Source organism: Indicator indicator, chromosome 16 (assembly GCF_027791375.1).
Source record: "Indicator indicator isolate 239-I01 chromosome 16, UM_Iind_1.1, whole genome shotgun sequence".
NCBI lineage: Eukaryota > Metazoa > Chordata > Aves > Piciformes > Indicatoridae > Indicator > Indicator indicator.
The window spans coordinates 21,032,070-21,057,718 of record NC_072025.1 but is presented as its reverse complement, the minus strand read 5'-3'; positions in this window follow the sequence as shown (position 1 = coordinate 21,057,718).

Below are 25,649 nucleotides of genomic sequence, written 5' to 3'. Positions count from 1 at the left end.
AGAGTGCTCAGTGTCTTCTGTGGAGCTGCCACCCCTGCTCAGAAGCTGCACCACATGACAGTGTATTCTCCTCTCATGCACCTTACAGGTAAAGCTTACAGAATCACAGACACATTCAGGTTGGAAAAGACCCTCAGGATCACCAAGTCCAACCCAGAACCCTGCTCTACAAAGTTCACCCCTAAACCATACCCCCAAAAGCACCACCTCCAAACCACCTTTAAGCACATCCAGGCTTGGTGACTCCACTACCTCCCTGGGCAGCACATTCCAATCCCTGACCACACTTGCTGGGAAAAAAATTTTTCCTACCATCCAATCTAAACCTACCCAGTCATAGGCTGAGGCTATTCCCTCTTGTTCTATCACTAATTACGTGTGAGAAGAGACCAGCACCATCCTCTCCACAGTGTCCTTTCAGGTAGTTGTAGACAGCAATGAGGTCTCCCCTCGGCCTCCTCTTTTCCAAACCAACCATCCCCAGCTCCTTCAGTCACTCCTCATAAGATTTGTTCTCCAGGCCCTTCACAGCTTCCTTGCCCTCCTCTGCCCTGGCTCCAGCACCTCCACATCTCTCTTGGATTGAGGTGCCCCAAACTGGACACAATACTCAAGGTGTGGCCTCACCAGAGCACCTCTCTGCTCCTGCTGGACACAGCATTTCTAATCCCAGCCAGGATGCCATTGGCTTTCTTGGCCACCTGGGCACACTGCTGGCTCCTTTTCAATTGCCTGTTGATTAGAACCCCCAGGTCCCTTTCTGCCAGACCAGCTTAGATCCATACAGCTTCAGTTTTACCTGCTAAAAGTCACCCTCCTGAATTACATTGCCCTCTCTTCCCACTTTGCCTTTTCTTGTGCTGCAGTTGGCAGAACAGGGCCCATGATCTCAAGTGACCTTTAAGAGAAAGGATTGATGTGGAAATAGTTAATGCAGCAAGCTGCTGCAAAACCTCACAGCTTGTTACTACACTTGCTGGGGAAAAAAAAACAAAACAAACTGAAACAAATCAAAAAACCCAACAGATGCTTTGCAGACAGAGCTGTGCCTGTGAACACCTAGCAGCACGTTCTTGACATTTGGAGAGTGTTCTCAGGCACAATGCTGTGCAGAGGGCAGTGAGTGCCAGAGCTGGTATTTATGAGCAGTATTGTGCTTTCTTTGTGAGCAGAAAACAGCAATACATGCTGGACAGATCCAAGCAGTTGTTTGTTACACATGCACAGTGCTCATTCCACATCCATCCTATCTTCCTTCCTTTCAGGTATCCTTGCTATGAGTCCTCTCCTGTGCCCTCAGGCTCTCGTCTCTTTAGAGTTGCCTCATCCTTTTCATGCCCCAGCACCCATGGTCTGAAGAAGGGCAGAGCCTATTAGTGTTCACTGAATCCACTGATCCAGCATTAGTCCATGGGCAGCTGGAGAAACAGTGCAGGAAAAAGGTCTCAGATATTTTTGGAGAGCTGATAAACCCATCAGTGCATATTTTCTTTATGATCTGGTTGCAGTGTTGAAATAGAAAGTCCCAACTACCTCTTTCAGAAGTTCTGCCAGCTTGATAAATGCAATGATTCTCTTGCTTATAAAACAGTTTGAGGAAGACAAGCCTTGTGCTTCCCACCTTTGCTCTGATAGATTTGACCTGAACGCTCCTGGGTCTAGAGAGACACAAGGAAAGCAAATACACTATGACTGAGCCCCCCCTTCCTGAACAAATCCCACCCTACCCTCCCTTTAGATGTAGTTAAATATCACTACAGGCTATTTAAAGCCAATCTGAGAGGGCATTACTCAAATAGCTTTCTAGCAGGAATTCTGCCCTCAAACGTACTTGCATTTGTGTGTGTGTGTTGTCCACATGGCTCAGCATCTGCACCTTTCCTGCTCTCCTTTCTCATTGGGTGTTTGATATCTGAATTATGTGCCAGTTACACTATCAGAATGAGCTCTTAGAAATAACCTTTTCTTCATCCACTGAAGCAGCTACAATTCCCTGACATAACTCATCTAATCACCACCTCAATGAGCAGGACTTAATATAAATGCATGTACTGAGCACCTGCTACATGTACTCTTCATTTATCTTGCATGGCTTTATATTAAAACCTAGCCTAGACCTTTGATACATTATAGATGACTGCATTCAGGCTGTACATGGTGTAAATGAGGAGCAGCCACTCAGAGGACATTACAATTATCTCCTCACCAATACATAGCTTTGATTAAGCTACTGCCACCTCCAGGGATTAACAACCAGAGCCTGGCCCATATATGGCAGGAGCACAAAGTGCAAAGCCCTGATTATTTTGGCACCCTCAGAGCACTCAAGCTGTAAAAATGAAAATGCCTTGGAAGGAGGAGCTCCTTGTACTGAGTGACTGTATGAGCTGCCAGCACAACTGACCATGTGTGCTCTGCAGTCAAGAAACATCCCAAGACAAGTGTGAAGTTTTCAGCAGGAGCAGAGCAAACAGTTCACTGTTGACTTGGCTAAGCTGACTGTGTCTCACACAAGAGGTAACTGGAAGTTCAGACTTCATTTTTCCTCCCTTACCTCTTTTGTTTTCAAGATAGTCTGTAAGTGACAGAGTTTAGCTTATCTAATCTCTGAAGGTTTGGGTTTTTTTCCCCTCATACATCGTATATTCTGCTGCTTAATTTACCAAGAAGTATTCATGTCCTAAAGGAGCAAAAATGGTTGAGGTTGGATGGTCTTGGTTTTCCAGCTCCCACCACTGAGGGAAGAAGCCTGGCTGCCATCCCTGCAGATGCCACTGCAATTTTCCAATGGTAACAGGCTTCCACAAGGCACATGTGGAACTACAAACTCCAACTGAAAACCAAGCCCACAAAAGCTTTGAAAGGTTTTCAAAAGGCCATGTGTCCAAGCTTGAGTCTTTTCACTTGACTCATTGTCACTGCTGCTGTGCTAGCACCCATGGACTGAACATAAAATCATAGAGTCATAAAATTGTTTCATTTGGAAAAGACCTTTGAGATCATCAAGTTCAACAGTCAACTGGAGACCACCATGGCCTTTAAACCATGTCCCAGTGCCATGGCCAGAAATTTCTTGAACACCTCCAGGGACAGTGATTCCACCACCTCCCTGGGCAGCCTGTCCTAATGCCTGATCACTCCTTCACTTTTCCCTAATACCCAGCTTAACCCCCACCCCCACCCTGTGCAATTCCAGGCCATTTCTTCTCATAGCAGGACCCCAGGGCAGTTTGCAGGCTGCACCTTGGCCAGATGAAGCAAACACCCAGTTTTGTTCACCTCCTTCAAGGTGAATACCTTAATCCTCTTTCCATCTCCAAGGCTCCATTTCCCAGAGGCTCTTTGAAACTGAGCACTCACAGCTGCCTGTTGGTCATGCCAGGTTGGAGACCCTCTAAAATGCAGTTACTCAGAATAACAGCTACAGACTGAAGCCTGAGAGGGGACACCTCCTGGGACTGCCCAACAGAGCCAAGACACCTGTGTAACCTGGAGTTCAGCTTAGCCCCCAGCAACCACATGAACTCTGCATTTCAGCCTGGATGCAAGCATGCTGCCTGCCCAGCTCTCCCTCTCCCTTTCCCCTCTCCTCACAGATGACAGACAATGAGCACTTTTCTATAATGATGGGTTTAATTTCATGAAGCTGCACTTACAGGTTGTGAAAGAAAAGTGATGCAAATTCTATGGCAATCCCATTTATTAACTGAGAACTTACTGTGCTTAAAAAAAAAAAAAAATCCATAAAAGCTCTCAATATCAGGGTAATGGACTAAGGAAACTCACAGATGTAGAGAAAATAAAACCATCTCAAGCGATCCAGACAGCTATGGCTTCAAGATTAAGCTCAGTTTATGTTCTTCAGCACTCACCCCAGGACACATCAAACCAAAGCAGCAAGCTGGTTCCACCCAGAGGGATTCTGCCCCTTGACTCTGCTCTGCTGAGACCCCACCACAAATACTGTGTCCAGGTCTGACATCCCCAGCATAAGAAGGACACAGAGCTGTTGAAGCAGGTCCAGAGGAGGGCCACAAAGATGATCCAAGGGCAGGAGCACCTCTGCTATGAGGATAGGCTGAGGGAGCTGGGGGTGTTCAGCCTGGAAAAGAGAAGACTCTGGGGGGAGCTTAGAGCTGCCTTCCAATAGCTGAATGGATCCTGCAGGAAGTCTGAAGAGGGACTTTTCATGAGGGTGTCTAGAGACAGAGACAGGACAAGGGGGAATGGTTTGAAGTTGAAGGAGAATAGGGTTAGACTGGAACTTAGAAGTTCTTCAGTAGGAGGGTGGTGAGGCTCTGGAATAGACTGCACAGGGAGGCTGTGGCTGCCTCCTCCCTGGGGTGTTGAAGGCCAGGTTGGATGAGGCCTTGAGTAGCTGAATCTAGATGAGAGGCATCCCTGCCCATGGTGGGGAGGTTGGAGTAGAGATCCAACCTAAGCCATTCTATGTTTCTATGTTATACACCCCAGATGGACAAGTGGTGAGCATTTTAGTTCTAGGAGGCAGTCAGGAGTAATTCAGGAAAGCATGCAAGCAGGGGGAGAAATAAAATAAAAAAGAAAAACAGAAAGAAAAAGAGAAAAGAAATCCCTGAAACCCTCCCCCAAGAACATTTCTTAGCTGTGAATTTCCATGACCAGCAGAGCTATGTAAATAGGACTGTGCTGACCAGCTGCTCTCTGGGGCATTGCTGGAAATTAAACGTAAGCCAAGTGATGCTAATGACTTTCTGTTAATTTACAGTAGCATCACCAGATGTAAAACCTTCTTTCTCACATCAGTGACTGCATGCACCTCTCTTCACTAGTGAAATCTGAGTATGGGCTCCTCCCAAAATAAATGGAGCAGAAAACACCCTGGCTTCCAAAAGGGTCAGCTCTGCATTTTCCAATAGATACATGATTTCATAAAAGCAAAAGATGATTCTGGATTCATTTTTAATGTATATAAATGCAATAGAATAATCTTTCTTGCCTCACAAAATATTTTTAATTCCATAAGAGGGAAAAAAAAAACACTAAAAAGGAGGGCATAGTGAAGACAGAGACATGTTATTCAGAAAAAAAAAATTAAATAAAACTAAGAGCAGCTATTACAGAGATTGCCAAATTTAAAGACAACAAACACTACACATAAACAAGCTGAATGCACTTCCACCTTCACTAAGGAGACATCTGGACACACATCACAGAGACTTTAACATCACCAGATGTGCAGAATTCCCTCTGTTCAGTGCAGGGTTGGTGATTTTGTTGCTCAGGGTGGGTTTTTTGGGGGGGTATTTTGGGGAGAGTTGTTTTGTTGGGGTGGGGTTGTTTGGTTTTGGGGTTTTTTGTGAGGGTGGTGTTTTGGGGGTTTGGGCTGGGTTTTTTGGTTATTGTTAGGGTTTTGGGGGTCTTTTTTAGGATCTCATTTTCTTTGTTTAAAGAGCACAGAAGGTTCAAGCAAGGTTTCTGAACTGAGAGGTTGTCAAGCACCTAGCATAAATCAAACCTGACAGGGCAACATGGAACGCTGCTTTTACTCCCCTCCAGCACCAGTTTCTACTCAGATCAATATAAATTTCCAACAGTAAACCTAACTAAAATTGTTCCAGTACCATAAACATTCCTTTCATTGTTTTTTCCCTTTCTCTCCCCCCCCCAGCTGCTATTTGGATCAAGCTCTGCAAGCCCTCCTCCATTTGATGCTCTGCTTCCCCAAGCAGGCTGTCAAGATGTGATTAATGGTTCAGATCCTGCACACCACATTTGCCAAAGACATGGAATCCTCTGTTCAGCTCTGACTTTGCAAGGCACATTCTCCCTCTGAGAAGCTGCTTGCAGTCCCACAGTATATTTTCACACCTTGCTCTCCACAAGACCTGCAAAATTTCTCCCCAGCAGTCAAGCCACAAGCTGAGGGTTTTGGATGGCAGGTGGCCCAACTTTGTTGTTGTTTGAACTGCACAATGATGTGGATGGAACCACATTGGCCATGAGTCTTACACACATGCAAAAAAAAAGATGATGGTCCCATGGTGTTGGAGTTCCTCCTGAAATTGCATGTAGAAGATGAATGTGTGAGTCTAGAGTTGTCTTTATGTCCAGAAAGACATACAACATCAGTGTAAAAGAAATATCTGGGCTAGCCTGGGCTTTTATTGCTGCTCAGACTCCAGGGGTTTTCCATCTAAGACTTTTCCTTTAGGCACAGTCTAGTAAATGAGATTAATTGGAGTGCTTGCAAGCAGCAGCTTCCCAGAGAGAGTGGTTGGCCATTGGAATGGGCTGCCCAGGGAGGTGGTGGAGTCACCATCCCTGGAGGTGTGCAAGAGGGGATTGGACGTGGCACTTGGTGCCATGGTTTAGATAGTCATGAGGTTTAGGGTGACAGGTTGGACTCGATGATCTTTGAGGTCTCTTCCAACCTTCTTGATTCTATGATTCTATGATTCTAAGAGATGCTGAACTGAACCTGGGCAATAACCCAGCCAAGGTTTTCATCAGATACTCTCCCTTCCCAGTCAGCTCAGAAGCAGGAAGAATGGGAACAGAAAGGATTTTTACTTCTGGACACATACACTTATCTAAAGCATCTTCTGTTCCAGAAGGACAGATAATTTAGTGAATAAATCCAGCTGGAATAAGCTTTGAAGATTGGATAGGTATTGTCTGGCCTGATACAAAAGGGACTGAGCTCCACAATTAAAGTTCCAAACATTGATTAGACTAAAGTCATTTTATCTGGGACCTTCATAGGGTTTCTATTTCTGAAGTAGACACAAAGGGAGGGCCAATAATTTACTGGAGAACCACTTTACAGCTGCAGAGAGGAAGATTGTGGCACTGAAGAAGTGATTGATTTTTCCTTTTCTTCCTCATTATTGCCCCTGATATCTTTAATGGAAACAAACATCTTAAGGCCTGTTCTGTGCTTTAAAGGCAGTTCCAGCTGAGCATTCAAAGACAGGGGAGCCTCAAATATTTAATACTAATGAAACTGAGCACAGCCCCATCCCTGTGCTGCTCAAATAGCTGCACCAAATTCTGCTCCATGAACATCTTGAGTCCATTCTGTTAAATTTTCACTAATTATTACACTAAATGGAGCCATTTAGTATCAGTTTGGGTAGGACCTAAAGTCTCCAAGCCAGAAAAACCAAGCAGTAGCCACTGAAAATATCTATTTGCCCTTCTTGGTTACTTCTTCGTGTAAAATGGAGGTCCAGAGGGTCACAAGCATGGAATCATAGAATTGTTGAGGTTGGAGTAAGTACACAAGAGCATAACTGCAACTCTGAAAGCTATTCTGTTGGAAACCAGAATGCCTAGTCATAGAATCACAGAATGATCAGGGTTGAAAGGGACCTCAAAGATCATCCAGTTCCAACCCCCCTGCCATGGGCAGGGACACCTCACACTACAGCAGGTTGCTCAGAGCCCTGTTTTTCAAAACAAAAGTAGGTAAAGAGCCTTAAATGTATCAAGAAGCAGTTTTGAGTGGCTGCTGCAGAGATCTTTCTCTTAGAGAGTGGAACTCCTTGCTACAGCAGGGCATTTGACAGAGCAAAGCAGTGAAGGTTGCCACTTGGAGCACTTTGCCATAAACTAAACCAAACTATTTATGTTCTGAATCTCCCTCCTTTCCCTCAGCCCTTGAGTAGCCTGAGCCAATTCAACCATTTCAGAAAACCACAGCAGGAATGGTGTGAGTTTCCAGCTCTCCCCTACAGTCTCTTTTCCACCCTCCAGTTCCAGAAAATCACCTAGACTAAATGTTTACAGGACAGAAGAGTTGTCAGACACTCATCCTTTGCCATCTGGCAGTAATTTGCACACACACACACCCCTCCCACCCCAAAAATAATCTTTTTTAGGAGTTCAAACACCAAGTTCAAAGGAAAACCCAAGAATAAACAACATATTTCACCTGGTATTGAAACCCCACGAGAATTTCAGCATTACCTGATTTCATCTCAAAGCCATAAATCTCTTCAAGGTTTACACCATGGTTCAGAGCTTTGCTGGGACAAACTGAGACTTTTCACAGTTCTGATTTTTTCTTTTTTTTTCTCTTTTCACACCACCTTCACATGATCCTCATCAACAGCACTGATGATTTTTTCAGGAGGAGAAAACAGGCCTGAAAATCCTAGCTTTTGAAGACACTGCTAGCTTAAATCTCAGCCTACATTTGGAACTGTTTCTATCCAACTTTCTGGCTCTAACAGGCTGCAACAAATCAGAACACACTCAAGAGCAGCACAGGGCAGAAGCCCAGATGAAGACATGTATCTGGGGAGGCAGACTCACAGCATCACAGGATGTTAGGGGGCGGAAGGGACCTCTGGAGATCTTCAAGTCCAACCCCCCTGCCAGAGCAGGACCATAGAATCCAGCACAGGTCACACAAGAACACACCCAGATAGGGCTTGAGAGTCTTTAGAGAAGGAGACTCCACAACCTCTCTGGGCTGCCTGCTCCAGTACTCCATCACTCTTAGAGTAAAAAATTTCTTCCTTATGCTGAGGTAGAACTTCCTGTGCTGTATTTACATCCATTTACATCTGCACTCTGATGAGACCCAACCTCAAATAATATGTCCAGTTCTGGTGTCCCCTGCATGAGAAGGACACAGAGTTGATGGAGTGAGTCCAGAGAAGGCCACAAAGATGATCCAAAGGTTGGAGAACCTCTGCTGTGAGGATAGGCTGAGGGAACAGAGGGTGTTCAGCCTGGAGAAGAGCAGACTCTGGGGGGAGCTTAGAGCTTCCTTCCAGTTCCCAAAGGAATCCTACAGGAAGGCTGCAGAGGGACTTTTCATAAGGATGTCTAGGGACAAGGCAGGGGGGGATGGTTTGAAGCTGGGGGAGATCAGGGTTAGACTGGATCTTAGGGAGAAGTTCTTCAGTAAGAGGGTGGTGAGACTCTGGAATAGGTTGCTCAGGGAGGTTGTGGCTGCCTCCTCCCTGGGGGGTGTTCAAGGCCAGGCTGGATGAGGCCTTGAGCAGCTGAGTCTAGTTGAGAGGCATCCTGCTAATGGCAGGGGGGTTGGAAGAGATGATGTCTAATGTCCTTTCCTACCTAAGCTGTTCTATGATACTCATCACTCCGAGCTATTAGAGTTTATACATACTTTGATTTACTACCATAAAAAGGCAGTGTGAGGACAAAAGGACTCAAAGTAAAAGTCTGTTAATGTTCACCTCACTTGACATTTGTGCAGAAGTGTTGTTAATATGACAGGAGCAAGCTTAACCCTCTGATGTTATGCTTTTAGCAAGTGAAGAAGTTTAATGTCTTTAAATCCTTATCAACTGCTCTTCAGTCCCTGTCTTTAAAGCATCATCTCCATCAAATACTGCAAGTGTCCTCCAGGTGACCTTGGGAGGAATCAGAATAAGCAGTGAGCACATTTTGAGGAGCACAATGTCTCCTTTGGTTGACTCAAGTGAAAAAGAGACATCAAGACCAAAGAGGATTATCAAGGTTTGCCTGCAGAGGGTGATGCCTCAGTCACCTCCTACTAACCAATCTCTTTGCAAACTTGATACAGTGCAGATTTACCACTGAGATGAATGCCCTGTCCAACACACTTGGAAGGGGAAAGAGCAGTCAGCTGTGTCATGTGTACCAAAGGAAGATTCTGAAGGCATTTTTTTTTTCCAGGAAACAGAAGCCTCAGGGAATTAGAAAAAGGAATTAAGTATTTCCCATATGAGTTCCCAACCTGCTTGCTGAGCAGATTCATATCAGCAAAACCTGTTCTCCAAGTTCTGGCAATTTAAAATCAGTTGTATAAGCCCTAGCTTCTAAAGCCCCAATAATTAGCTATAGAATTCTATTGACATCTACTCATTGATTTGCTCAGCAAAAGAAGTGAGAGTTGAACTATTTTGAACAGCTGTAGGATTCTTGCTCTTCTGGCCTCTCTCAGTTTAGACCTCAATTTATCTTGGGAGGATGAGAAATAAGCTTAAAAAAGAACTTTCTAAGCAGTCATCAGCCCACACTTTGTTGCAGCAGAACCAGCAAGGAAACAAAACTCAGACAGTATAAGTCATGGGGAACAAGCAGAAAAGGAAAACAAAACGTAAGGATGGACTAATGCATGAGTGCTGCTCTCATTTAAATTGCACCCCAATGCTCCCAGCTAAGACAGGTGAAAGGACATCACAGACTGAACATAACACAGAAAGGTCATAACAAGATTGTTCTCCATTGTCCTGCAGAGCATTAGGACAAGCACACAGAGACATTTTTAAGACCATGTCTGTCTTTTCAAGTTATAGCATTGCATTCTCTTTGTGGGGCTTGGAACACAGACTATCATAACAGCACAGCTTTCCCCTCCCCTTCCAGTCCTCAAAATGTCAGAATTGGGTAGCTGTGAGGTTTCCTCTTTTTGTTCATAGACTTTTAGGTCAGAATGGAAGAGTCCCAGCTGTGGTGTTCTGCTGCAGAACAGAAGTCAGCAAACCCTACACAGGCATTTCTGTACCCAAGTCACAGCTACTGTTCACGTCAGTGGGTTTTAAATGGGGAAGGGAAAATCCACAGCAGACCTGGGTGAGTGAGTGGTCAGCTACCTAAAAAGAGCAGTTTGACTTCAGCCAGCTTTACCTTCCAGCCACCTGATCTCCTTACATCCTTTACTTACTACTTCTAGATTAATGGAGCTGTCTACTAGATATTAGTGGATCAAATCACCTCTTAACCTCCTCTTCAATAAACTTAATAGATTGAAGGAAAGGGATGCTTAGCTTTCTCAAAAGGGTGTGAAAAAACACCAGTCCTTCTACATCCCCAGGCAGGGTTTATGCAGGAGATGTGATCAATGGCGGGTAATGTATCAGTCCCCCAGGGGCAGTGTGTTCCATACAGGTTGGTTGGGAAGTTGACAAAAATTATGGATACATGGATTTAAATGGGAAAATGTAAGGTCACCTAAGAAGATTCCTTCCTTTCTTAGATGCCCAGCCTTACCTGGCTCCCAAATGCCTTTTGCATTTCCCAGTGTTTAAAAGGCTCTTCCAGCAAAGGCAGAAGCAGTTGTGCTTTTTCACACACTCCCTATCCATTTTAAAGAGTGAAAATAACAGCAACACAGGAGCACCATAAAAGCAGAATAAATAATTACAGCCTATCTTTTCAGTCCATTCCAGCAACCTATAGAGCCATGTCAAGCAATACACAATTATGGCATGACCATTATAATTGAAATGTGCTGTTTGTGATTCCAAGAGCCTAGAGCAGCAGCATCCCTTTAGGCTTGAGGGGACCCCATCTCTGCTCACTTGATAAAATTGAAATGGTTGGCTAGACTATAAGCCACCTGCAGCTCAGCTGGGCAAGAATCTAGGCCCTATTACTGTAGTTTTAGACAAATGCACTCACAAAACCTCAGAGTATCTAATATGAAATCACCTTGCAAAGCAAACAAACAAACAAACAAAAAAATACAGCTCCATTACCATTTAGGTCATTTTGAGCACTGGTAAATCCAAGAGAACAGGCTAGCTTCCAAGTATTTTCTCAGTTATCTTCTATTATTGGCACAAATCAGACCAATTGCCAGCTTCACAACTAACCTCATAATTTACTTATAAGATTTCACCACCATTGTGTAAACACAGCTGAGAACCAATTATCAGAACTAACAATCAAGTTCCTGGTATATGAATATGCATACAGCTTTCATTGCTTTAATATTCCACTCTTATCATTCCCTGAGTCCCAGAACATTTCTGCCAACAAACATGTTCAGTCAAGCACTTTCAGAGAGCCAGCATACAAGGGGCATAAGAAGGAGAAAAATAAATTCATTTGGAAAGAGTAGCAAAGAGAGAGAAAAGAAGATTTCTTGCCAAGCACTCATCTCGCCACTTACTCTTCTCCTAAAGTATTTATCATGTCCCTGTCTTTGTTGTTGTAACAGAATCTCCAAAGCAGTAGCATCATTAAAAGCAGTAGCAGGAGGGAAGAGAAAAGCAGGGGGTGGCAAAAGCCCCAGCACTGTATGCTTTGTTTCAAGATTGAGTTGCTTATGAGGATTAATGAGTACATCCTGCTCAAGGATGAGACTCATCATCATTTTTACCTTTAATAACCTGGCTTCCTCAGAAGAGCCCTCAGTGTCAAGGATGAGACTGTGAGCATGCAGCTTGAATTATTCATGAGAGCTGGTGGAAAACAATCATCTGCTCTGGCATTAATGGGCTGTAAAGAGTTACTTTTGACAAAACCGTTTAACACCAGCAATTAAATAAATAAATTAGCAAGGGGCAGAGAGGAGGAGCATAATCATGATGCCCTGATGTAACACAACCTGGAAAATATTGGTTTCTTATATTGCAGATCATTGCACCAAATCCCTTTAGCCAGGGGGGGAGGAGGGCAACAACAACAACAACAAAATACCAAACCAAACCAAAAAAGTACCCAACCAAGTCAAAAAAAAAAAAAAACAACCCAACCCAACCGAAAAAGTACCCCCAACCCAACCCAACCGAAAAAGTACCCCCAACCCAACCCAACGAAAAAGTACCCCCAACCCACCCAACCGAAAAAGTACCCCCAACCCGACCAACGCGAAAAAGTACCCCCAACCCGACCAAAGCGAGAAAGTACCCCCAACCCGACCAAAGCGAAAAAGTACCCCCAACCCGACCAAAGCGAGAAAGTACCCCCAACCCGACCAAAGCGAGAAAGTACCCCCAACCCGACCCAACCGAAAAAGTACCCCCAACCCGACCCAACCGAAAAAGTACCCCCAACCCGACCAAAGCGAAAAAGTACCCCCAACCCGACCAAAGCGAGAAAGTACCCCAACCCGACCAAAGCGAAAAAGTACCCCCAACCCGACCCAACCGAAAAAGTACCCCCAACCCAACCAAAGCGAAAAAGTACCCCCAACCCAACCAAACCGAAAAAGTACCCCCAACCCGACCAAAGCGAGAAAGTACCCCCAACCCGACCAAAGCGAGAAAGTACCCCCAACCCGACCAAAGCGAGAAAGTACCCCCAACCCGACCCAACCGAAAAAGTACCCCCAACCCGACCCAACCGAAAAAGTACCCCCAACCCAACCAAAGCGAAAAAGTACCCCCAACCCAACCAAACCGAAAAAGTACCCCAACCCAACCAAACCGAAAAAGTACCCCCAACCCAACCAAAGCGAAAAAGTACCCAACCCAACCAAAGCGAAAAAGTACCCCCAACCCAACCAAAGCGAAAAAGTACCCCCAACCCAACCAAAGCGAAAAAGTACCCCCAACCCAACCAAAGCGAAAAAGTACCCCCCACCCAACCAAACCGAAAAAGTACCCCCCACCCAACCAAACCGAAAAAGTACCCCACCCAACCAAACCGAAAAAGTACCCCCAACCCAACCCAAGCGAAAAAGTACCCCCAACCCAACCCAACCGAAAAAGTACCCCCAACCCAACCCAACCGAAAAAGTACCCCCAACCCAACCCAACCGAAAAAGTACCCAACCCAACCAAACCGAAAAAGCACCCCCAACCCAACCAAACCGAAAAAGCACCCCCAACCCAACCAAAGCGAAAAAGCACCCCCAACCCAACCAAAGCGAAAAAGTAAACAACCCAACCAAACCGAAAAAGTACCCCCAACCCAACCCAACCGAAAAAGTACCCAACCCAACCAAACCGAAAAAGTACCCCCAACCCAACCAAAGCGAAAAAGTACCCAACCCAACCAAACCGAAAAAGTACCCCCAACCCAACCCAACCGAAAAAGTACCCAACCCAACCAAACCGAAAAAGTACCCCCAACCCAACCAAACCGAAAAAGTACCCAACCCAACCAAACCGAAAAAGTACCCCCAACCCAACCAAAGCGAAAAAGTACCCCCAACCCAACCAAAGCGAAAAAGTACCCCCAACCCAACCCAACCGAAAAAGTACCCCCAACCCAACCCAACCGAAAAAGTACCCCCAACCCAACCCAACCGAAAAAGTACCCAACCTAACCAAACCAAAAAAGTACCCCCAACCCAACCCAACCAAAAAGTACCCAACCTAACCAAACCAAAAAAGTACCCCCAACCCAACCAAACCGAAAAAGTACCCCCAACCCAACCAAACCGAAAAAGTACCCCCAACCCAACCAAACCGAAAAAGTACCCCCAACCCAATCCAACCGAAAAAGTACCCAATCCAACCAAAGCGAAAAAGTACCCAACCCAACCAAAAAAGTACCCAACCCAACCAAAGCGAAAAAGTACCCCCAACCCAACCAAAGCGAAAAAGTACCCAACCCACCAAACCGAAAAAGTACCCCCAACCTAACCAAACCGAAAAAGTACCCCCAACCTAACCAAACCGAAAAAGTACCCCCAACCCAACCCAACCGAAAAAGTACCCCCAACCCAACCCAACCGAAAAAGTACCCAACCCAACCCAACCGAAAAAGTACCCAACCCAACCCAACCGAAAAAGTACCCAACCCAACCCAACCAAACCGAAAAAGTACCCCCAACCAAACCGAAAAAGTACCCAACCCACCAAAGCGAAAAAGTACCCAACCCACCGAAACCGAAAAAGTACCCCCAACCCAACGAAACCGAAAAAGTACCCAACCCACCGAAACCGAAAAAGTACCCCCAACCCAACCAAACCGAAAAAGTACCCCCAACCCCAACCAAACCGAAAAAGTACCCCCAACCCCAACCAAACCGAGAAAGTACCCCCAACCCAACCAAACCGAAAAAGTACCCAACCCAACCCAAAAAGTACCCAACCCAACCCAACCCAAAAAGTACCCAACCCAACCCAACCCAAAAAGTACCCAACCCAACCCAACCCAAAAAGTACCCAACCCAAAAAGTACCCAACCCAACCAAACCAAAAAAGTACCCAACCCAACCAAACCAAAAAAGTACCCAACCCAACCAAACCAAAAAAGTACCCAACCCAACCAAACCAAAAAAGTACCCAACCCAACCAAACCAAAAAAGTACCCAACCCAACCAAACCAAAAAGTACCCAACCAACCAAACCAAAAAAGTACCCCAACCCAACCAAACCAAAAAAGTACCCAACCCAACCAAACCAAAAAAGTACCCACCCAACCAACCAAAAAAGTACCCAACCCAACCAAACCAAAAAGTACCCAACCCAACCAAACCAAAAAAGTACCCAACCCAACCAAACCAAAAAAGTACCCAACCCAACCAAACCAAAAAAAATACCCAACCAAAACAACAAAAAAAATTACTCAACCAAATAAAAACAAAAAAAACCCAACCAAACCAAAACAAAAAAAAAGTACCCAACTAAACCAAACAAACCCCCAACCAAACCAAAACAACAAAGTACCCAACCAAACCAAAACAAAAAAAAAAATACCCAACCAAACCAAACAAACCCCCAACCAAACCAAAACAACAAAGTACCCAACCAAACTAAAACAAACAAAAAAAAAAAAAACAACCAAAGCAAACAAACCCCCAACCAAACCAAAATAAAAAATACCCAACCAAACTAAAACAAAAACAAATACCCAACCAAAACAGAACACAAAAATCCCCAAGCAAACAAAACCCCAAATCAAAATCAACAAAAATCCAAAAAAAGCCAACAAAACTCGAAACAAAACCAACAAAACCCCCAAACAATAACAATAAACCAAACAAATGTGTGAAAAAGGAAACAAACCCAAGAAAGCTCACACAAAACCCCTAAAACAACCAAACCAACCAACCAAAACCCAACAGAAACAAGACTACCAGAACCTTCTTGATCTGCAGCAGGGAAATGCTGAGGGGTAACTTTGGTTTGGAGTTGGAGAAACAGCAGAACTTACAGAAAACATGTTTAGAGGTGAAAGGAAGATAATCTAGGTAATTGCATCTCTATTCTGAGTAGAGAAGGAGATATGGAAATTCTGGAATGTTTCTTTCAAGTCTTTATACACCTGCAGGAAAAAGATTCAGAGAGGAAATGACAGAAGATCTTCTGTCTCCATCTCCATTACAGTTTTGGTGGATTTTCATGTCTGATTTCTACACATAAAAGTGATTCTTGCTCTCTTCCCACTAAAACAAGGAGAGTTAAGTTTGGATACCACACCAGAAACCTGAATATTTAAAGTCCAGGTAAGAGTCTGAGATTAAAGGAAGGATTTTTTTAATGCTACACTTGGCTAGACTAGGCAACTGAATTATATACATCAGATTGACTTCACACTAACATATACATGATGAGCTTTGGAAAAGGTAGAGGTTTGCACTGTTTTCTTCCACCCAAACCATTTGGGAAATGTAATTTTTGTGGTTTGTTTTTTTTTTCCCCTCTTCCTCAAAAAAGCCAAGTAGTACTGATCAGCAAAGCTGTTATAAGCTTTTGAGTTTCTCAGCCCTTGTCAGGAAATAATGTCAGATTTGATTTTCACTTTAATCTGCATAATATATTCTGCAACTGGGAGGTAAGATTCCAACAAGACAAAGGACAACACATATTAAATATTTTCCTGGCTCAAACAACAAGCCTGCATTTAACACACTGCTCACATCACCTTTCATTTCTCTCCGAGTTCTTTTTTTACAAAAAGGGGAAAAATAAATCAGAAATATTTGTGCTATTTAATGATAAAACCACTGGCATGGGAATTGTTCAGGTATTCATCTGTGAAGCTTTCCCCAGCACCAGGAAGCAGAGGTCAGAGTGTTGCAGAGGTCACTCCATTTGTTCCCTGCCCCAGAGCAGAGCTGATGATAGTTGTCATCCATAGGGATGTTGCCTGTCCTGCTCTTAGAGACCTCCAATGGCCAGGACTCCAGCATCTTGAGCAAACCTGGTCTAGTGGAAGATGGCCCTGCCCATGTCAGGGGCATTGGAACTAGATGATCTTCATGGTCCCTTCCAACTCAAACCATCTACAAATCTATGAACCTCCTCAGCTTATCTTTTCTCATGTTGTTCAGACTTCTTATCAATCTCCTTACCTTTATCCAAGTAATCTGATCCACAAGCAGAAATGTCACCAAACATCACATCTAGCACCAAGGACAAATTCTAGCATTCATAGCAGGTCATTTGTAGCACAGAACAAATGATAGATAACGTGGCCCTCGAAATCTCACTCTGACAGACCTGGATCCAGTAAAGCTGCCCAGCACCTAGGGAATTTAACAGGTTATTTTTCATCCCCACCCAGGCAAAGCAATGGAACACATGCTTCATTTCAAGCCCACACCTCAAACATACTGCTTGTAGTGAAACTAAAGTGTTTATTGTGTTTTGATGAACCAAGCTGTTGTGCACACGAGCCAGCAGGGTTATTCCTGTAAGTCATACACCTGTTGAGTGCTTTATTGGACTGAGGGCATAATTAATGGCAAATGGAGCTATATTTATTTAATGACAAGCAGGACTAATGACTAAAATTATTTTTAAAATAGCAAAATATTTCCAGAGGCCAACTGTGAAGCTAACTCCTGCTCCAAGATCTAATTCTGGATCCTCTGTGAATCCAAAGAGAGACAAAACAACCTCAGTGTTTCTCTCAGTCCCACAGAAATCGTACTTCAATCAAATCATCTTTTGTATTTATCAGCTAAATAATTCTGTCAACTGTCCAACAACTGCAGCAGCCTCAGGAGCTTTTGTAAACCAGCTGATGAACGATTGGTTAAATAAATCTGCTACAATTATTATGGTAATGAAACCCAAAACTGACAGCATGTCTTTTCCAGCACAAGCTAAATCCTATTTGCTGCTTTTTGGTAATGAGAGCGATTGCATTTCTTTAATAGAGAAGATTTATTTGTGGGGGTAATTGCAGAGCTCAAAACAGCTACAGATTATTTATTTATTTATTTCTCTCTGAGATAGGACCTTAGAAATCATGCAGTCATACTGCCTGGTCTTATTATCATGGACAATTTTCACTTAATGAAACCCAAGAGTGACTCAAACATCCCTGAATTTATAGACTCTTTGTGTGCTACGAAACAGACATGAGCTCAGACTTTGAGCATAATGAATAGGAGAAAGAGCATGAGCAAACAGCTGTTTATGTGAGAGCAGTGTCTCCACAAAAACCTACAAGGTCTTGAGGTCAAACTCTCAGCTGAAGTAAAGGCCTCTTTGCATTTTGTTAAAAAAAGGAAATATGTTTTAATAAAAACTCAGAAAGGTATCAGAACAAAGCCATCAGACTCATCTCTTCCATAATCCATCTAGAAGCTGCCTCAGTCATGTGTCTGGGCAGACAGAACAAAATTAGGATGGCTTACAACCTATTGGAATAAATTTCTGACAAGACCTAAGCTGCTGACCATGAGCAAGTCAGGCACTGGTATGCTCCTGCCATGCCAATTCCATAAGCTCTGTGCTCAGTTACTGGGTCGAAGAGGTTTGTCTCAGGGCAAGCTGGAATGGATGGCTTGGTTTAGACTTTAGACACTATCAGCTTTGGAGATCTGAGTCCAGAAGGAAAGGTGTCCAGGATCCCTCAAGCATGTCCTGATGGACTCCAAGATCTCTGGAGGTCCCTTCCAACCTCTAATGTACTGTGATACATTTTGATTCAGCACTTTTACCTTTCAGTTTTTTCTGTTCTGAAAGTGTTGCTACAAACCAGGCTGTATTTAAATGAGCAGCAGAAAACAAGATTTATGGGCTGGATGGGCCTGATTTTAGAACAAGTAATCAGAAGAAAGCTCTCTTACAACTTGGAATAGCTGTGCAGTAAGAACTCAGATAGAAATCAAAAACAACAGTTGAGGGGGATAAGGGAATTTCAGACTTGCTATGGGAATAAACAATCACAGAAAACCTTTTGCAAGCAGAGCAGACTTTGAAATGCTTCAAAAATCCTTGTCTGGCAATTCTGGATAGACAATAACCCATAAAAATCATGATCTGATCACAGGCAATTCATGGAGTGAGAAATCCCTGGAAGAATGCCACCCAGGGATCCCTAGTTCAGGAGAAGGTGATGTTGTGCCAGTATAGCATTTAGGAAGACCTTAGCTGGCAATCCTGCAGTCCCTGAAGAATAAATTTGTTTGTTTTAATCCTTGCACAGTTATGTTTGCAATGAACCTTGCAATATCATGGACAGAGCATATGTGTTTAGGAAAACTGGGGGGGGGGGAGGGGAGGGAAAGATTGATTAAAGTTCAAATGACCTGGGCAGTTCTTCCCATGCTCTGGTGGGATTTGGCTGTATTACTGTCACTAGCAAGTTCTGAAGCTGTGCTATTTCACCATCACCAGTAAAATTGTGGCCATGTAAAAGCAAACAAAAGGTTACATTTGACTTCACTAGGACTAGAACTAAAGGGAATTTCTAAGCCATAGACAAAAATCATCTGAGGGATAGAGAAGAGCTGACAGAGCATTCACAGCAGAGACCTAGGCTAGACAGACTAAAGACATCAAGCCTCTGAAATTTAATGTTACAGAGAGGAAAAGGTTCTGGCAGAAGCACAATTACTGCAGTGAGCACTTTAAGACATCAGCTACCCAAATGTGCTTACTCAAAGACATGAAGAACCTTTTTCTTCTTTAAACAATTATAGAGCTGAAATTTTAACACAGATATGACTTGTGCTTTGTTGTCAGCTTGTGGTTGGGCTTTGGGGTTTTTTTGTTTTTCTTTTTAGTTGTTGTTTGTTGGGGTTTTTTTTCCCTATTTGTATGGTTTGGGGGATTTTTAATTTTTTTTTCTTGGGTTTTTTGGTTGTTTTGGGGTGTGGGGGGGTGTTTGTCCTTCTACCAAGGATGATCAAGGTCAGTCTGCAAGGCCTGGGGAGCAAAATCAAATGCAAATTAAAACATGAATGCACAGAAGATCATAATATTCAATAAGGCAACTTTGGAACTAGTGTAAGTGAATTAGAGGGTTGAAGACATAATTCATTTTCAATGGATAATGTGAAGCTATGTGGGAAGGAAATGCCTGTGCATTTGCAAAGCACAGAGCAGGCTCAGAATAAGAAGCTAGATAGATGGATTTAGCAGGCAATGCTTAATGCCTCCCTGAGGTGACTAAATTTCCCTGAGAAATGAACCAATTCTTGCACCTGTGTAACAGGGTTATGACACCCTGGGGAATGAAATCCCCTGGCTAGCAGTTAAAACTCATTATTACATATGCAAGATTTAATTCATTAATATCTGTGCAAAAAGAACTGTTTTCCACAGGACTGCAGCTGTGCTTGGAGAGTAGCATCCCAACAAAACAGGGAACAAGCTCCTGTGGGTCAGGAAGAGGAATGTGTCTTCTGATGGCCTGGTGCTGACACAGAGTCCTTACAGAAACAGCAAAATCAAAGCACATCTGTACCTGCAGCATGGAACAAGGACTAGTGAGAGGCAGTTGGAGTTAGAGTGGTGCAAGAGGATGTCTAAAAATTTGCCTGGTACTGAATTCCCACACTATATGCAAACAACACCAACAATGAGCAAGGAAACAATGGCTAATAAATAAATAATATAGAATTATTTGGGTTGGAAGAGATCTTTCAAGGTCATCTAGTCCAAACCCCCCTACAGTGAGCAGGGATATCTTTCACTAGATCAGGTTGCTCAGAGCCCCATTCAACCTGACCTGGAATACTTCCAGGGACAGGGCATCCACCACCTCTCTGGGCAACCTGTGCCAATGTTTCACCATTCTCATTGTGCAAACTTTCTTCCTTGTGTCTAGCCTAAATCTCCCCTCTTATTTAAAACCATTACCCCCTTTGGCTGTTGCAACAGGCCCTGTTAAAAATATTGTCTCCGTCTTTTAAGTCTTGGAGCAATAACTGATTTGCAACCCTAAAAAAAAAAAAAAAAAAAAAAAAAAAAATCAAAAACCAAACCAGGCAGAAAGTGAAGTTTGTGGGTGTTTTGTTTCCAGTGAGATATTTCATGATTAAAGCAAAGGCCACAGATCTGATGTCAATCAGTTTGCAGCCTCAGTTATCCCACTTCCAGTTTCCCCATGTGTACAATGGACACTCAATCCCTCACCAGCCTTCTATGAGTGGAATGACAGAACAGAAAAGAAATAGGTCTCTTCAAAATATGGATTTTGAGAGCACTAAAGGCTCTAGCTGGTTCAAAAAGGCATGAGCTTGTAGCACCAGCCTAGGAATTTTTCAGAGATCCATGTTGAAACAGCAGATAGCTGCTCAAACCTCAGCACAGAGGATGTTCCTCACCCTTCCAGGCTGAGCTTTCTCCAGAGGACAAGCTTCTAAATCAGGGTCCTGGCAGACAGAGTCCCCCCAGCCAAGTGAGACATGGTTCATTCCCTGGTGGCAGCAATCCTTAAGCAGACCACAGCTGCTGTATAAATTTGGTCCTGGTTAAAATGGGTGATTACATAACCTCATGCTAATTCTTGCAGTAATTCCCTTTCACACAGCTTTCATATTTCTGGGTAATTAGCAGGAAATGTAATCCATTCCTAGAGACACATTGCTCTTAACATTTGCTTTAATAAAGATTTTGCAATTAAACTTCCTTGGCAAACAGCCCAGCTCAGTGTCCTTGTGTCTTTTACCTGTAGGATCATGAGCAACAGGAAGGAAGCACACAACAGCTATTAGCATTGTGCCTTGCATTTAAATAGTTGGAGGAAACAGGAGCTTGTCAGAGCAGGGCTGGCCCTCATGCATGCTCCACCACTGGGATACCCAGCTACTTAACAAATATCATTAAGACCACCAGCTCTTCTTCTCCCCTCTGCCACTCAGCCATAATTAAACTGTCCACATCAGAGTGCATTAAACAGTACAAGTTACCCCCAATTTGCTAGGAATCTTACTTCAGAAGTGTCAGCTTTCCAGTCTGACTTAGTCGTTCTGCTGAACCCACTAGCAGTCAGGACCAAACCATTTCCTTTTCTCTTATAAACTGGAGCAAAGAAGTCTGCAGAGTACTGAGGAAATTAAAACTACATGTGAGCCTCAGAGCTCCTGCCTACCCTCTCTGTTTTAACACCCACTCAGCTTTTTATGCTATGCTAAAATAAATTAGGGACACTTTCCACTAGATCAGGTTGCCCAGAGCTACATCCAGCCTGGCCACAAAACCACCTGGGGTCCACAAAACATTCTTTCTTTTTCCCCTTAATGTTACAATTTGAAGTGGCCTCCAAAAGTCCAGTTCCTCCCTAGAACAAGAGAGGGTTTCTACTAACGCTGTGGTAATATCTCATGTGTTAAATCAGAGTTCAGGCACCAAAGATACACAGGCAAAAGGATTCAGGGGAGAGCTTACAAGGTTAAGAGCTGCCAATTGGCTGGGATAGCATGCAGGTTAATTGCTATTTGCAAAGCATTTTTCAGGTCTCTTCAGATAAAAGAGGGTTTTTTTGGTCTCCATTGAGGAACTTTGACACAAACTGCAACCAGTGAGTAATCAGTGCCCAGGACCTCAAAATGCTTGAGACAGTCAGCTCATTTGCAGCTACAGAAAATATGCTTCTCTTTTAATGTAAGCATTACACAATACAACCCTGGGAACCTGGGAAGAGCTGCAGACACCACCTCTTGTGTACCCTAGAGCCAGGGATTCACCATCTCCAGACAGAGCCCCACAGACTCTATGGCCACAACTGCATGCTTGATCCAGGGTGACTCCCAACTCATGGTGGATGGATGTGTCCTGCTTGAGAGGCAGGAACAAAGAGCACAAAGAACTGTAATCTATAACCAAGCTCCCTGCCAAATCTTCTACCAGGTTAGAGGTGTCAAAAGGATGGCTGTGGACAGTGGAAATAAAACAAGGGTGGAATGAGAAAGGTGAAAGTCCAGAGACGAGAGGAAGAGGAGAAATGAAGCAAGTCTGAGGCCAAACCACATCTTCCCAGAGTAGAGTGGTTACACAGCTGGGATTACACAGCAACAGGGGAACATTGTTCAGCTCAGAGCAGTGTCAGTAATGAAATGAAAATGCCTTTAGCTATAAGAAAGAGGTTGTCAACTGTGCTGTTTGTACATTCCAAGGAGAAGCATCCATAGATCACGATAATCCCTTTTCTCACTTGGGCTTCAGTGTGCTCATTTTTTCAGTGTCAGCAAGTTCTCCATTGTTTGTAAGCCAAAAAGTGACAACAGTTTGATCTTGGTTCACCCAATATGTGCTTGCAATGGGACATGTGGCTCCCGCACATGAATGCACTCATCAAGAAGCAGAAGCTGGGTCTGAGACAATCCTGTGACCTCAACTCCAAAAGATTTGAGATTTTTTTTTTCCAAAGGACTCTCAGGCTTGTTAACAAGAATTAAAAAGAAAGAAAAAGAAAAGGTTGCTTTGAAGACCAGATACTTCAGGTTAATACTACTACTAACAATAATAATCATCGTTTTAGAAGGTTAAGAACATCATCTGTGCAAGTCACTTCCTTGAATCACAGCTTGGGAGAAATGCTCTATTTATTGGTGGTTGAGAGAAGGGAGATGAAACTAAATGCACACCCAGGAGGGGACTGTGAAAAGTCTGCATTCTCCCTAATATAATGAAAAGCTGAGGAGTGTGACAGGTTTGCAGATTATTTATGAACAGCAGGACAGAAGCTATTTTAGGCACATGTCTTTAGACACCATTAACAGAGTAATTTACTCTCCAGAGTGCCCTTTCAGGAAACAGTAGGAACTAAGTAAACTCCATATATCACTCAAAAGCAGGAACAATTCTCATTGTTTCTTTCCTAAATCTGTTTCCTTTCTCAGAACTTTGCCACCATATGGTCAACATGGAAGCAGTGCAATAGGATCTGATAAGCTTGAATTATATATTTCAGCAAGCTTCAGGGGCTGGGCCAAGGTGTTTAAATACATCAATGGTTGAATTGAGGACAGATCGTTTGCCCTCTTATCAAAGGGAAAAACAAAAAGGAAAGGCTTCACATCTGATCTATTGTATGAAGGACCTCAGAGGCATGACAGCAATGAAGGGGCAGACACTAGAAGCCAGTTGTTCCTCATGGTTATGTTTAAACAAATGGCTCCTTCCTGGATATCTTCTGGTTTTATGTTCCTCCAAGAGAAGTGGGAAGCAAAGCTGCCATACAAAAAGTCCTGGCAGGAGACAGGATGCATTGCTGTAATCCATTACTGCCTGTGTTCAGTTTTCTACTGCTCAAGCAGCTGCATCCTCTCTGACTGCACATCTTGAGTTAGATGAAAGAACAACCAGTCTAAGGAAGAACAAAGTGTGTGCTGATGTGGGAGGCGTGGGTGAGCACAGCTGAGTGGCACACCTCTTCTGTGTGCAAGGCAAACAGCTTGAAGAGCGAAGGTGAAGCCCAGAGAAAGGCAAACCAGAACATTCTGCATCAGGTTCTAACAACATCCAACTGGGCAAATATTAACAGCAAGATGGAATTTGTGCTCTGGCCTTCCGCTCAGAGAGCATTCGTTTGATTTCTCAGAGTAGGATCTCAATAGAGTTTTTGGTGGACTCTCTGTCCTCCAAAGATAAATTTCACAGAATCACAGAATTATTGAGGCTGGAAAAGACCTCTGAGATCATCAAGTCCAGCCTAGGACCTAACAACACCACATCAGCTAAACCATACCACCAAGTGCCACATCCAATCTTTTCTTAAAGACCTGCAGTGATGGCAACTCCACCACCTCCCTGGGCAGTCCACCCCAGAGCCCGATCAGCCTTTCTATGAGGAAGTACCTCCTAATATCCAACCTAAACCTCCCCTGGGACAGCTTTCTCTCAGGGAAGAGGGACTCAGGTTCCTATGTACAACAGAACATGAACTTAGTTCTTCCATTTAAAGGATCCAACCTATTTTTTCCCACCCCAGCTTTATTTTCACAACATCCCCACCGAAGCTGGAGCCTTACGAATGTTTTCCAGTGTTATGTTCTAAGGACACAGAAACACACTGAAGGGCATTTTGAAGTAGAAGACATGCATGACAAGCCTGTCCAAGTGCTCTTTCCTATCTCCTCCCACTTAGCTGCAGATTGATTGCTAATTTTGTCAGAAGTTTAGGGAAATATTGCAGCTGATGCTGAGGTTTTCTAATGTGGAAGTGGTGCTCCTCCTTCACTGCAATGCTCCAAAACTCACCATGAGCCTTCTTAGAGACTTCAGGGAAATAATCAGAATTGGGCAAGGCCTTGAGCACCCAGGAGAGCTGGTTCTACCTCAGCAGAGAGAGGTAGAACTAGAAGATGCCCAGCTAACGGCATTTGCCCAGGAACAGTAGCCTACACTATTAGAAACTAATCCTGAAACAGTGCAAACTACCTAACCGCTGCTAATTGGCCTTCTCCTCACTTTGTCTCTGCTAATCCCTCAAACTGTGTTTTCATTTCCATTTATCAGATGTTGCTCTTTCCAGCTTCTTGTACCTTTTCAGAATACCTTCAAAGGCAAAGCATTTAGCTTTTGCTCTCTGTTCACTGGAAGAAGCTAAATTAAAAAGGAAGCTGTTGGCTTTCCTCACTGTAGCATCACATATCTGCACAACCAATCTCCTAGGAGGTCAGGGGCTGGCAGTGCTCCAAACCCAGGGCTGCTTTACACCTACAGCCTTGTTTTTCCCTTTACAAGGAATTATCTGGACACTTCACTTCAGATGAAAACACAGACAGCAGTCTTGCATAAAAGAGTTCCTGCTCAGCTGTTGTTCAGCAAGCTGCTCCTGTAAGGAAAGCCTTGCACTTCTGTGAG